The following is a 15,818-nucleotide window of genomic DNA, read 5'->3' as shown; positions in this document are numbered from 1 at the left end:
AGAGCAGATGCTTTGAAGGTATTTCTTGAGTAGGATATCACCTCAAACATTGGTGGAACCCAAGTAGATGGATAAAGTTCTGAAAGATCTTTCCAGTGGTATGTGGAAATCCAGAAATAGCCACTTGGATCAAAAGTTAGAGCGAGTAAAAGCTAGGGACCCCAAACTCAAAATTTGTAGAGCTAAGTTATTGGAGACCCATTTGGAACACGTGTTAGTTTGGCTAGGTTATCAATCCCAACAACAATATAGGTGGATCCACTATCCAAAGGACCAGGTTGATGTGGAGCAACAATGTAGCAGTGGAAAGGTTTTTCATTGGCCCAAGGCAAAGCCCACATGACAGTTAAGCCCAACAGTGGGAGGCTAATGGGTGTACCTTGACAAAACCTTAAGGACCATTGAAGGGAATTAACAGAATGAAGCAGGTTGGGCTATCGGAGGCAATATGACAACATATGGACTAATAAAATTTCAGTTGGGCGGACGTGTTAGAGATAATGTAGCAGTGGTAGGTGTGGAGTTGTTAGAGTGGGAGGCCCCCACATGACAGGTTAAACGATGTACATGTCTTGAGGCGGATCGAGCACCGCGAGTCCTCACTGATGCATCAGAGAAATTGTGCAGGGGTTCACAATTTGACTGTTAATGTGTAGAGGGGGTTGTGTAATGGGCAGTTTTCCCATATTGTTGATCGTCAAATCGACGACTATGGTGAATTGCACTACCCCCACCCCACCCCCCTCAAGACCACAAACAGCTTAAGGGGGGCACACATACCATGAGTGGTTTCGTGATTATGGAGTGCGATCAGGCAACGTGTAAGCACGAGACAAGCAGGGACCCTTAAATTTTTATAAAAGAAAATGATGCAAAGCCAAGGCTTGGGACACCTTCTCTCTCTTTTTTTACGAAAGGACAAGTGGTGCAATATGATTGGCTCACAGGGATTACGCAGATGCACAGGTGGATGATGACATTAGTAGTGACATGGCTCAATGAGAGGTGGACATGTGGTAGGTGTTTATGGCATTTTTGGGTAGCCAAGTGGCCCATTTTTTGAGTGACACGTGGATCAATGACAAGTGGCACAGGTGACATAAGAATGATGTCATCCCGATCCATCGACCCCGGTATGCTTGAGTGAGGCACAAAGGAAGACCAGAAGGTTGACTGGGAATTAGGCTAACAGGGCCAGTGTTAGTGACAAGTAAGCCCGGGTGTGCAGTGATTGGTCCACAGTACAGCGGGCAAACCCTGTCAGGAGAACTTATCCCTGCGGGATGACCCCAAAAGGTAAAATAAGGCACAAAGCGGAAGCACCAAGATGATGAGCTCCAGGACATGTTGACACTGATAGGAGGTCGCGACAACTAATGAGAAGTGGGTATGTGGCCCCATAGGACACACAATCTTGTAAGGCCCATTCCGGAGGTGTTTAAGGGAAGAAAAGGAAAAACATCGGGTACCAAGCACCAACACTTAGTCCCGTGAAATGAGAAGACCAAGGGTGCGCAGGACTTTATAAAGAAAAAATCCCTTGGAGGCTTAAAGAGCGGTTAAGCACCTAAAGACCAAGGCAGAGGTCACAACACAAGGTCTTATGGTGGAAAAGAGACAAGGGGCCAAAGTTAGAACCCGCTAACTATAGTAAAGTCCCTGCTAAAACATGTAATGTGACAGAATAGCTGAAATTGGCAGTTTGACTCAGAGATTAAGCCTGAAATAGTAGAACAAAGTTTGATGACTTGGAAAGAAAGTTCATAAGACATTTTGAACAAGACAAAGGAAAAAAATAAAGAATTCATGCAAATACCAAAGTGAAATAGAAGAGCAAGTTAAAACAACAGTTGAACTCTGATAAAATTCTATAACGACAGATTTGAGCAGAAAAACTCATAGATTGAGTTCAAAACAATAGGGAAGTATTTGAAGACTTGCAGATGACATAAATAAGAGTTAGCTAAAGCAAAAGAAAGACAAATGAAAAGTTTATGCACAGAGGAATACTTGAAGTGAACTAAAGTTTCAATTACCAAAATTAGCAGGGAAGAATTCTTTAAAAGCATAATTCGAGCAACCAAGGAAGATAATGAGAGGTTGGTGGTGCAACGAGATACATAATGTTGGTATGCATCAAGGGTGAATCAGTGATTAAATTTGGTATCTGAAAGGTGTTTTAGAGTTGCAAAGAGTGAATTGGTGACTAGTGTGTTCAACAAAGGTGATTGGTGTTGTTCATATAGTTTGGTGCGTTCAGTAATGAGAAATTGTTAAAGTGGTTTTGATGATGATTTTATGAGTAATCAAGGATTGTTGAAGGTGTTTCTATGGTGGTTTTGGTGAGCAGTTGTAGTAAGCAAATTTGTTTGTTTATGAGGTAAGTGGTTTATTGGTTCTAGTTTGAAAATGGATGAAAGATGAATCAAGAGGGCTACAAAGTGGTAGATTTTAGACCAGGGGTTGTAGCTCCTTCCAATAGATGTTGGTAAATGTTCAGGGGCAAGAGTCCCTTTTAGTAGTATCTGATAAACGAGCAGGGGCAACAGTCCCTTTTAGTGAGGACTAATAAACGAGCAAGGACAAGAGTCCCTTTCAGTAGAGGTTGATAAACGAGCAGGGGTAGTAGTCCCTTTCAATAAAGATTGATAAATGAGCAGGGATAGAAGTTACTTTTAGTAGCAGTTGATAAACCTACAAATAGTTTGTGGGGAAATGATGTAATCAAATTGAAGCTTGTAATAAAAATAATATTGGTGTATTATGTGTATGTTTCTCATGTGCTTGATGTCAATGATGTTATGTTTTATGTGATTGAGTTGCGTTGTTGATCCATGAATAATTGCTAAAGTGATTGAAAAGTATAATTTGTGAATAATTTTATAATTTGGTCGCACTACTGATTCATCCCCCAACCCCCCCCCCCCCCCTTCTTAGTAGTGCCTTGGTTTCCATTGTTTCTAATAGGAAGATGGTAACGAATATGCCCTTGACACTCTTTATGATTTGTTAATCAAGAACCAACAAAGCTTACTTGTGAAGGAAAGCTTAGTGGTAACCTCCAAGTGCACTTGCTCAAGGCAAAAGGCACGTCAAATCAAAAGGAGAACAAGCACAAGCATGAATGTGTTTACCATAAAGTGAAAGAAAAGGATGACGGGTCGACATTAACTAGGAAGAATCAAAAGAAGAAAATGTGTCACTATTATGGGAAGCAGGCCATATAGAGAAAACTTGTTGGAAGAAGATTCACAACTTGGAGAAAAAGGTTGAGATGCTTGAAGGAAATGTTCCAACTGAAAAAAATGATCAGTTGGTTGGCTGATAACTTCGCCTTTTTGGTCAAAAATCAAGTATTGCATGTTCACACCTCGCATAATGAATGATTATCCAATTATGGTTACACTCATCATATGGCAAAGGATGCTTCCTTATTCTTCTCCCTAGATAAAATTGTTGAGAAAAAGATTTATCTATCAGATGATTTTGCTGTCGACATTGTTAGTCATGTTGATGTACCTCGCAAGAATGGCAGTATCATGAATGTCTATCATGTGCCTAGTTTGACCACAAACCTCTTGTCAATTTCCTAATTGATACAGATTAGTAAAATTATTGAATTTTGGCTAAATCGTTTCTTTGTTAGATATACGAGGAAAGATAAAGCAGTTGTTTGTGACTTATCTCGACTAGATGTTGAACATACTGCATTTATTATATATATTGATGTCCAAAGTCGACTCTAGCATGAATGACTTGGACATTTCAATTTTGAAGTTTGAAGACAATGACAACACAAAACATGGTTGTTGGCATACCAAAAGTCCTTTTTTCCTAATGGAGTTTGTTAGCTACCTATACCAATAGGTTTCATATTTCATGATTGGCTATAAAAGTTCCAAATATGCTCTGCTTTGGTGATGCAAAGATCACATATTTCCAAAGGAATACAAGGTGTGTAAATAGCTTAATGTGTCCCAATTTTTGATGGATGGTCCAACAGTCCAATCTGGATCATGCCAAGGTTTAAATTTGCAGTTGTAGAATAGAGAAACAAGTCTGTCCAAACTGTTTAACCTTGGCAGACAAGTAGTTTAGGTAGAGAAGTAAGGTTCCCAACTGTTTAATCTGGGACCTTGGAAGCAATAAGGGTAGAATTAGATAGATAATCAAAAGGAAAAAGCCAAAGAAAAGAAAAGGCAAATGAGGGTCTGCAAGCCTAAATGCACCCTCCAAGAAGAAATAAAAAATGCTAGGTAAATAGATGGGTAGTCAGTTGGGGTTGCAGAAAGGTCGTTTCTTATAAGTTGCATGTGTGCTAACTTTGTTTACCAAAGCAAAATCAATGAATTGAGAAGGTGTTATTCTTCATCAAGTTGCAGCAAGCAAAGAAGCATGTCTAACCTCCCTTCTTCCCCTTTTTCCATTTCATTACTAACACTCCCTCATCAGTTGAGATTCATGGAAGAAATTATGGTTTCATGGTGGTTCTTAATCTTTTTAGAAGCCACATTTCTTGTCTAAAATTCTTTTCATTTTGATCTACTCCCTAAACTAAGTAAGTTTCAAATAAACTTAGTGATTTCCCCCCTCATTCACATTTTCCCCCATATTAACTCTAACTCTATTATGTAATTCCCCTATGTTACCCTTCCCCTACTATTATTAACACCATGGTGTCTAAACCCCCAAACATTGTATAAATATCCCTCCCCTTGGCGTTATAGCCATAGGTTCTCTAGAAAGGAATCAGAATGACATCTGGTCACTTTGATGAACCTAAACCTCACCCCTCTCCCTTCTTTCAAGTCATTCCACCCATTAAACCTTCGTTTGTAAAGAAAAACCTTATAAAAACCCCCTCCTACCCATAACCCCTTTGAAATTGTGAAATAACCCAAAAACCCACCTTTTGCCGCTTAACCAAAGTATCCGCCCGCATTGTTATATTTCCAAAATACATTGAAAAACATTGTAAAACACCATATCCTAATGTTTTCCGCCGGGCGCAAAATCCAAAACAAATAATATTTAATCCCCCGCCCGCGTCCGTATCGATCGATCACATCGTCAACCCGTCAACCGTCCGATCGGGTAACATTGATCGGACGGCTATTATCCATATCGGGTTGGGCCCGAGGTCCGACGTTTAGCACCCGAGAAACTGTCAGAGGGTGACGTCAGGCCTCCGCCACGCGTCGCCCTCACAGCTTCTCGGGTCGGCCTCTGACAAAACCGGGGCCGTATTGTAAGCGGTCCGAGAAAACCGTTACCGCTGTTTCACTTACCACCTGGTTTTGCTGGTCCCATGTCATGCCCACGTCAGAGCCACGTCGCTGCCACCCCGCCGTCGCATCACCTCATTCGTCCGTCCCTTCGCTGACATGTCCGCCACTTCAGCATATCCGTGGACCAACCAGGACCTGCCACATCACCCGGTGACGTCATGCTGACGTCATCCGACTCCGACCCCACCCGATGACGTCATGCTGACGTCATCCCAAAAACGCGCCAATATTGCCAAAAATCCATTTTTAGGCCAAAATATCATGTTTTTTCCACTTTTGGCAAAAGACACTACTGCTATTTCTGCATACTGCTCACGTCTAAACCAGCACCAGCCTGCTAAAGTCGATTCCGAGACCGCCAGAGCCTCCATTGCACCTGCATTCGCAACTCTTGCCGACGAATTCACCAGGTATTCTTCAAAATCATCCCATAAGCCTGGTTTTATCCATAATTCCGCAAATAAACTGTTAACAAACTGTAAAACTCTGTTTTCGCCGTTAAACACACAGTGACCTGCACTTATATCCAGCCAGTGAAGCCATTAAACTCCTGCAGGGCCGCATTTGACAAATTGAGTTGAAATTTACAGCTAGTTCGCGCAGTCGCGAACTAAGAACCTTAACTGACCAAATTCACCACAGAAAACACTTTGCTCAGTCCTGTTACTGTTTTATCAGTCCTTTAAACAGTATTTCAATTGCTGTTTTACTCAATTTGCCTTCTGTTTCTTATATTTCACCTCCCTTACCAAGAAACACTCCTCTGTGTCGTTCTGTTCAATTGGAACCGGTTTACATACAAATCAAGAGCCTCAGAAGCCATGGAGACACCAATAGCTCTAAACATCCAGCCTCTGAATGCCCCTCAAAAAGAGATAGATTGGAAACCCCTGGGGGACATGGATTATCAAATGTTAGATTGGTTTCCAATGGGCTCCAAGTATAATATTCATATGATCAATCAAATGAAAGCCCAGCACCTTAGTGGGGCTGATATTTTAGGGATTTGGGATTCAAATTTGCCCATTTACAACCTCCCTCAAGTCAATCCCCTTCCAGACTTGATCCACAAGTGCCAGGAATGCTATGATCCTTGCCAAAGAGCTGTTCTTACTCCTACAGGCTCAGTGTTGTTCTACATCACTCCAGAAACCATTAATGAGATGCTCCACTTCCACACTGCAAGACCATTGACACCCCTGTCCATGCTGGATTTAGTAAAGAAGGGAACTAGTTTGTCAAATGCCCAGATTGTCAAAATTAACCAGTTGTTTGTAGACCCAAGCTCTCAAACTGTAAGAACTCCTCCTATTGGATATGTGTACCTGAATGACTTGGGCAGAATGCTAGTGGACTTGATCAGTTATGTCCTGGGGTATAGAGGAATTGAAGATGTTGATGACACCATAATGGCAATGCTGTCCATATTTTCCCCGGGAATGCCTCCTGCTGTACACTATGACTATGCTACCTATATTGCAGAAAAGATTCATGAGCAGCTAATGAATCTACCAAGGGAAAGAGTGTTCAGATTCACCTCATACATCTACCATCTGTTCTTGTTCTATCAACCAGACAGCTTCCCTGTTCCCCTCAAGAAACTAAATGCCCAGGGAATTCCAAGATCAGTTGTCTTTTGGTCTTCAGTTTTTCATTGTGCTTCTCTCTCACCATACACATACTGTGAGTTCATAGACTTGTTCATTTACCCAGCAATGACCTTGCTATATGGCGTACCTCCTCCAAGGCTAACTAATGAGATGCAAAGAGTCCTCCACCTCTCTAAAGCCTACAGCATTGGTGATTGGTACTTCTACCAACACCACACAGTAATAAGAGTTTATGGCTGTGAGTTGGACCCTTTTAGGCTTCCAAGGTATGTCCCCATGAGGCTCTTTGCCCTAGAATACTTCAGACAGTTTGGAAATGCTAACTACATCCATTTCCAAAGTAAAAACAAGAAGGTGCAACTGAAGGTAAGGAGCCAGCTAGGTCCTTTCTTATATAACAAAAGAGAAGAGGGATGGAGGGAGGCAGATAGAATCCTAGAGGGCCTCAGATTTCAAACCAGCTTCAGATGGTCACCTTATGACCGTAATCACTTTATTTCCCTCAGGAGAATAAAACACAAATTAGGCACATATGCACATGTGAAGTTGCCTCATATTGAGAAGTATGCTAATGCCTTGAGCTAGAAAGAAGGCACTCTAGAAGAGCCAATTACTAGAGAGCAGATGCTAGAGAATCAAGCTAGAAATCTACAAAAGGAGGCTGACTTGGAAACTTGTGGACAGGTCTCTTTCTCATACCAAAGGCAACTTGGAGCAGCTGCCTCATCTTCAACAACACATCAGCAAGCGGCCATGAAAACTCAGCAAGCATCCAGCAAAGACAAAGAAAAGCATGTGGAGGAGGAACAACTACCTCCTATGACTCAAGAACAAACAGATAAAGAGATGGAGCAGCAGCAAGAAGAACAGCAACAACAACAACAACAGGAAGAACAAAGGCAGGAACAGCCTGTGCAGCCAGAACAAACAGTGGAAGCCCCAAAATCCACTGAGCAACAGCCACAGCAAACTGTGCCTCCAAGGCAAGAAACATCAGTTGATGCATCAATCCTCCAAACTCCACAAAAGGAGGATGTAAGCAGAAAGAGAGACAGAGAGACTCCCCTAACATCTTCTATAAATCAGGGAGAAAAAAGGCAAAGATTGAATGATTTTTCTGAAGAGGATATGACAATAAGGCAGTCATTAGGCATGGGCCCACCAAGCAGAGAAGCATCCGCCAGTTCCTTTCAGCAGGAACAAGACAGAACAATAGGAGGAGAAGTCAGCTCCTCTAGCCAGCAGAGAGAGGGAGAACTGAGCATTAAGCAACAGTTCATTGAAATTAAGAAGAGGAGTGAGCCAATAAAAATACAGCTATATAACCATCTGTTGAAAATGGCTCCCACCAACCAGCAGCGCTTAATGTCTGCATTTGATGTTAGTGAGGGCAAGATGATCATGAGCCACTTCATGCCAACTACATTGCAGCCACAGTCCCCTTCTGATTACCTAAGGACCAATCTTGAGGTCCTTGCCAAGGACATTCACCCAATGGATAAAATTGAATTGCACAAGCAGACAGGTGAGATGGTGTATGCTTCTCTGGCAGACCAAACATTGGACAACTACAGGCTACAAAGTAGCCTTAATAATACAGCCTCTCAACTAGAGTTGGAGAGAGCATCATCCCAGGCAAAGGACAACAGAATAAGGTCCTTAGAGGATATAATTATTGAGATTGGGCATGATCCCAAAGATATCAAGGGAATACAGGAAATATTGAAATTGAGGGATGCTGATATGGCAGCTCTAAGGAGAAAGATCAAACTCCCAGCCACGATTCACCCTCAAACAGATGAAGTAGCTCAACAAAGGCATGATAAAGATGCCACAGCTCTGCTGGTGACTCTCTATAAGCAGCTTATCCAGACACAAGAAAAGCTGGGAGAATCAAAGGCTGCACAGGCAGCATTACAGGCAACCTTGAAACAAAGAGAAGAAGTTCAGACCTCTCAGCCTCCTCCTCAAATCATTAATCTTGAGGAAACTGCTCCCATTACTACTCCTCCTCCTCAGCAGACTGATCAAGCAGCACCTTCTACTTCAGCACCACCAACAACAGAACAGGCCCAAAGCTTGGATATGCAGAAGCTAAGGACTGAGATTCAAGCCCTGGAAGCTCAAATGACAGAATTAAATGAGACCAGGGAGAAATTGGCCAAAGTCAATGATAGATATGACAAATCAAAGTAGGCTGTGGCAGAAAAGGGCAGGGAAGTAAAAGCCCTCAAAGATAAGATCAAAGAGCTGGAAAATGAGCTCAAGTTAGATAAAATTGTGGCTGAGCTTAGAACAGTGCTGTGGGCTAATATTGGCTAGTCTATTACTGACCAATGGCCATATATTGAAACCATCCATGAGCAGCTAGAGCTCATTCCAAAGGCACAGGCTGAGATTCACAGATCAAGGAATGCCCTGAGCAATATGCCTGAAGTTGCCACCAGAATGATTAATGTGCTTAATCATAAGACAAGTACTCAGTTAGCTACCATGGGAATTCCCAACAGGACTGAGACCATTCAATTAATCAAGAGGGTTCTTACTCTGAGAAATCTAGTGCAGACATTAGAGAGAAGAACCCAAGACATGCAGACTGAGGTGAACAGGTTCACGGAGAAGTTTCAGGTGCTACAAAACAGAGGGCTTCCTAGCTTACTGAACAGCTCAGGGAGACTATTCACACATGAACAGTATGCCAAAAGTTTGAATACATTTGCCACAAGTCAGATCAATGAGAAGCCCAGCACCTCAGAAGAAACAGGGCCAGCTACAGGACAGACTCTCTACAACAAAGTGGAAAGTTTATTTTTTATAATGAATGAAATCAAACACTTGTTTGCAGTAGCTCCAAATTTTTATAAGTATACAGAGGCAGAGGAGACTATGGATGCAATCCTCAGGCATCAATTACCTACACAGGACTGGTGGACCAAAGCAATACAAACGATTTTGTAAACAGTGAGCCATTCACCAAATTTTGTTTATAAAAATATGAATTGTCATGCACAGCACAGTTTAATAAAATCAGCATGCATTAAAGATGAAAGCTGAGCCAACTCAGCAGAACCTACAGCCAACAAAGCAAGATGAAAAGCTACAGGTGTCCAGACCGAGAAGCTACAGCCGAGCAGCTCCAAAAGCGCGTTCTTCAGCATTAACGCAGATCATTTCAACCGACTTGTTGGCCTCCAAAAGCCAAAATATCTTCTGACAGATTAAAAGATCATTTATGTTCTATTAAAGGCTGCAATAACTTCTTATCTACCATTCTGTACAAAGTTGGTAAAACATTTATTTCTCAGATGATTCAACGCCTTAGATATTTCGTAATATTGTTTGTATATATTTGCCTCTCGCACAAGCTTGCAAGGGGTTGGTTGATCAATGTTAATTTCTCTTAAAGAAGTTCTTCTGTTGTAATCTTTTCACAATTTAATAAAGGAAAGTGATGGAATTTCTGGAGTTCTGAAGTTGTTTGAATGCGTTCTGGTGTTTGCTGAATACTGCAGGATCCCTGTGCATCTCACAATACAATAAGTTTTTTCTGTAACTCTCTTTGTTATATGTTTAAATCTTTAGCAATCCATATATGTTTCTGAGTTTCCAAATGTTTAACTGCAAAGAAAAAGAATAGCCTTCAGGATTTATTCCTTGAATACCCTGGGCTCAATCTATGTTGTTAATGAATGTTTTTCTTCAGCTATAATCTGTATAAGTGTAATTCTTAATTGTTGCACTTTCAGGATATATCTTTCACAGTGATCATAGTTTTCAGGAATTCAACTTTGCTCCTGGGTAACATATTTCACTTTCACATCACCAGCTTAATGGAGAATTCTTAACTGCTTTCCATGGGCTAATCATACTTCATCACTTAAGTTTAAATTGTTTTGTTGGATACCCAATAGGCCCTGCAGGCTAAGCATTCTCTTTCAAGCATTTCAAGCACTTCAAACCTCTAGACTCCATTGCCCAATGAAATATAACTGTTTAAACATCACATCTTAAAGCAATGAGAGAAGTCCTCCAACCCAAATCATAAATCAAAACCTGAGCATAATAGCTAGCCTGAAACATTAACAAAACAGAGACAAATCATAAAGAGAGAGCCCTCTCTGATTACAGTTTGGCTAGAAGCTGTAATCCAAAGATTGGTTAGTGGTTACCCCGGCCGTATTCCCTTGGGAGTCAAAGGGAACAACCTGGGTGTTAACAGAGTTTATAAAGGATGTGTGTTAAGCAAGCATCGTCTAGCACCTTTTGACTTTGGGAAAGCATGACATGCACATAAACCATTGAAGATGATTCATAATGATCTTTATTACATAAATAAGCCTTCATTGAAACGTGAAAAGTATATTTTTACCTTTATGATGATTTCTCTAGCTTTACTTGGGGTCTAACTCTTGAAGAATAAGAGTTGTCTCTGAAAATTTTAAGGAATTTAGGGCCTTGGTTGAGAAACAATGTAGTCAACCCATCAAACATCACAAATTTGAAAACTGGGGAGAGTATATAAATCAACCATTTTAAGAATTCCTTGCTTAGTCGGGTATCTGTTAGCAAAGTTCAGTCCCCCACACCCCATAACAGAATGATGTGGTAAAATGAAAGAATCAAACCTAAGTCAAAATGGCTTGACATCTCTTACGAACCAAATATTTACAAATAAAGTTTTGGGTTGAAGTTGTCTATTGTGCCATTTACCTTCTAAACCTTATTATGACTAGAACTATCAGTTCAATGACTCTATTCAAATGATGGTGTGGTAAGAAGTCCTCTTTTAGTTACCTCAAAGTTTTCAAATCCATTAAATGGGCATATATTTCTGATGATTGCAGAAAGAAATTGGATGTAAAGAGTCATGATTATATCATGATTGGGTATTATGAAGAGCTAAAATTCTATCGATTGTTTGATCCTATCCAGTAGCAAAACATTATCAGAAGAAATGTGATATTTGATGAAAAGTCTTATGGAATTTAGTTATTGAATTGTTTTGGACAATTATACACTGACCTCTTTGGTATTATCAAAGGCAATGGATCAACTGTCCCCCTTTTCAGTGTTTTGACCATTTTGTTGGTTAAGTTAACTGACCAACAATCCTCTCTGACTGAAATTATAACCTACCTTGTTTGCCTTAGTGGGATGCTAAAACAATTGAAGCAATTGGAACTAATGATAATGATATTTCTTTAAGACAACAAACTCATAGTCATAAACAACATGCTAGTATTGCGATGATGGCTCATGTTCATGTGGCATGATCTATACTTCTATGTTGATACACATGGTCAACGTGAATGGGAATAAGCTATGCATGCTAAAATTATTTATCTATTGAAGAATGACGCTTTGGGACCTAGTTCCTCGACCATAAGGGGAAACTGTCATGAAGTGTTAATGGTTACATAAGACCAAATTCACTTATAAAGTTATTGTCTAGTTTCATAAAGCTTGTTTGGTCACAAAAGGATATTCAAAGCAAGAAGGCACCAACTACACCAAACCTCTATCACAAAGATGAATTCTATTTAACTAGTCTTGTCCCCTACTACTTGTTTTGGATTGGAGATGCATGTTAAAAGTGCCTTCATGGTAACTTATCAAAATAAATCTACATGTAGTGACCCCCTGATTTTGTAGAAAATTTAGATTTCAAAAAATTCTTAATCTTTGATTCTTTTCCCATCAACCAGACATTCTATAAACAATTGTAATTAAATAATGAGTTCGTAGAACAAGAATTAAAGACTTGTCTGAGCACATAGTGGATGAATAGCAACAACCAATAGACTAAGAGATTTCCACATAATTGTAGCTACTTCATTGAAGAACTCCACCACCTACTAGGCTATGATATCATCGGGGCAAAGTGGGAATAATGTCTCTAGGTTCAATTTATAAGAAATTTATTGAAGAGGCACCCACAAGTTTTGCAAATGACAAAGCAACAATAGGCAACCACATTACTTGCATCTAATAGCACATGAACACTTGGTTTTTTGTTTCTTAATCCTTGATAAATCTCTTCATCTTGCGCTTTTCAAAGAAGACATAGAAAGTTCTAGCCAATGTCAAAAAAACTTCTTTCAAATTATTTCTTTCTATTCTCTTGCTCTTTCCACAAGCATTTTTACTTGTTCGCATGTCTAGTTTGTTCTACGTGTTCATTGCACTTCATTTTTGGCTCTTTTATCCTCTAAAATTCTCTTTTTCCCTCTATTTATCCCAATTTATTTTCTCCTATTCGAATTTCCCATGCTCAACTATCTCGCAAGAAGTTCCTCCCACTACTTCTTGTTCCAAAAATGTAGGGGATGTTGGAACCTAAGGTCCCATTGGTTCATCACATCTTTGGGGCATTTGGAGATAGTTGGTAAAAGGATCAATCAATAAAATTTTAACTACCAAGAGACAATCAGTCAAATTATCGGTGACATTTGAGTGGTCAACTAGAAAAATAATTGACTGAATGATCGACTGAGTGGTTGGGAATGACTTAATGGTTAGGTGGACTCAGGTATTCAACTAGTTGACGAAATATGAGTCGACTAGAATAATCAACTAGCGGATATAATATAGCAGATTTCAAGGAAATGGTTGGAACAAGTGACACTCATTTACAGACTGGTTCTTCCACAATTCAAGGTAATTGGTTAGACTTATACACTATAAATAAAGGACCCTATGGGTTCAAATTTAATATCAAGTTGTATGAAAATCATTGTGATTTGAATTGATCATGTATTGTGTTGTTCCTATCACAATGCACTATGTTTAAGTGTTGTAACGATGTCTTTAGACACCACCCATCATCTTGGAACGTAAATACTCTTCAATTTATTTATTTTATATTAGGTTATCTGTTCACCATTCATGTTCATTTCCCGATATGATATCAGAGTTATCATGTTTGACCTAGCCCCATTGCCTTTAAATTTTCCTGACTTAGATCTTGTAGTGATTGACTCCACGATGATTAACTTTTTGACTGGAACCTATTTGAATAGTTCAAATCTATTAGAATTTTGAAGATGGCTTCCAAGATTGTTCCAATTATTGTAAATGGATAAAATGTGGTAGCTAAAAAATTAATCAGTCAATTGGCTTAAAACTTCACCTTTCCAGTAAAAACTCAAGCATTACATGCTCACACCTTGCAGAATGAATGTGTAGCTTATTCGGGTTGCACTCATCATATGGTGAAGGATGCTTCGTTGTTCTTCTCCTTGGATAAAATTACCAAGAAAAAGTTTTATCTTGTAGATGATTTTACTCTTGATATTGTTGGTCACAGTGATGTACACTACAAGAATGGCGAGATCATGAATATATATCATGTGCCTAGTTTAAGCACAAAATTATTGTCAATTTCCCTGTAAAAACAAATTTTCCACTGAATTGGTTCTTTGTCAAAGGTTTGAGGAAAGATGAGTCAATTGTTGTTGAAGGGATTCTCAAGCTAAGGGATGGTCTGTGTAAGTTTCGTTACTTATCCCAATTAGATGTTGAACCAACTACCTTTATTGCAAAAACAGACGATCAAAATCGACTTTGGCATGGACAATTTGGACATTTTAATTTTTTAGGTTTGAAGACAATGGCGATACAAAACATGGATGTTGGCTTACAAAAATTCCTTCCACCTAATGGAATATGTAGAGGATGTGTGTTAGGAAAGCATCAACAAACACCTCTTGACTCTGGGAGAGCATGACATGCTCATAAACCATTAGAGATGATTCATGATGATATTTGTTGCATAAGTAAGCCTTCATTGACATGTGAAAAGTATATTTTGACCTTTATTGATGATTACATTAGGTTTACTTGGGTCCATTTCTCGAAGAATAAAAGCCAAATATTTGAAAAATTCAAGTAATTTAGGGCCTTGGTTGAGAAACAATGCAGTCAACCCATTAAATACGTGAGATTTGATAATTGGGGAGAGCATGTAAATCAACCATTTTAAGAATTCCTTGTTTAGTTGGGTATCTCCTCGAAAAGGTGAGTCCCCAAAACTCTATGATGTGGTAGAACATATGAATTAAACCTTAGTTGAAATGGCTTGACGTCTCTTATAGGCCAAAAATTTACCGACAAAGTTTTGGGATGAAGCTGTCTACTGTCCCAATTACCTTCTTAACCTTATTCCTGCTAAAACTGTCAACTGGTCAAACAATGGTGTGATAAGAAGTCCTCCTTTGTTTACTTCAATTTTTTTGGATCCATTGCATTGACATATATTTTCGACAACTGTGAAAAGAAATCGGATGCAAAGAGCCATGCTTGTATCACAATGAGCTATTATGAAGAGTCAAAGGCCTATCAACTATCTGATCCCATCAATAAACAAATCGTATCAATATAAATGTGATATTTGACGAGAAGTATTTTGGTATTTCATTGTTGAATTGTTCAATACAATTATACAATGATCCCTTTAGTAATGTCGAAGAAAATGGATCGACCATCCCCTTTTTCAGTGTTTTGATTGTTCTATTGGTTAAATTGACTGCCAACGATCCTCTTAACTGAAACTATAACATCTCTTGACCATATTTCTAGAGCAAATGCTAGTTCACATACTCCTTGTTTATGTTAGTGGGATACGAAAAAAATTAAGCAACTAGACCTAACGTTGGTGATATTTCCTCACGACAATGAACTTGTAGTCAGAAATAACATGTCGATATTGCATTGATGCCTCATGTTCATGACACTTGAGATCCATACTTCTATGTTAATGCACAAGGCCAACTTGGATGGGAATAGGCTATGTAGGCTAAACTTGATTGACTTTTAAAGAACAACACTTGGGACCTAGTCCTTAACCAGAAGGGAAGAACGCCACATAGTGTCAATGGTTATATAAGACCAAATTCACTTATGAAGGTGTTATTGAGCATCA

Source organism: Pinus tabuliformis, chromosome 9 (genome assembly GCF_031772625.1).
Source record: "Pinus tabuliformis cultivar Carrire ecotype Pingquan chromosome 9, CPIR1, whole genome shotgun sequence".
Lineage (NCBI taxonomy): Eukaryota > Viridiplantae > Streptophyta > Pinopsida > Pinales > Pinaceae > Pinus > Pinus tabuliformis.
Note: the sequence above shows the minus strand (reverse complement) of the source record.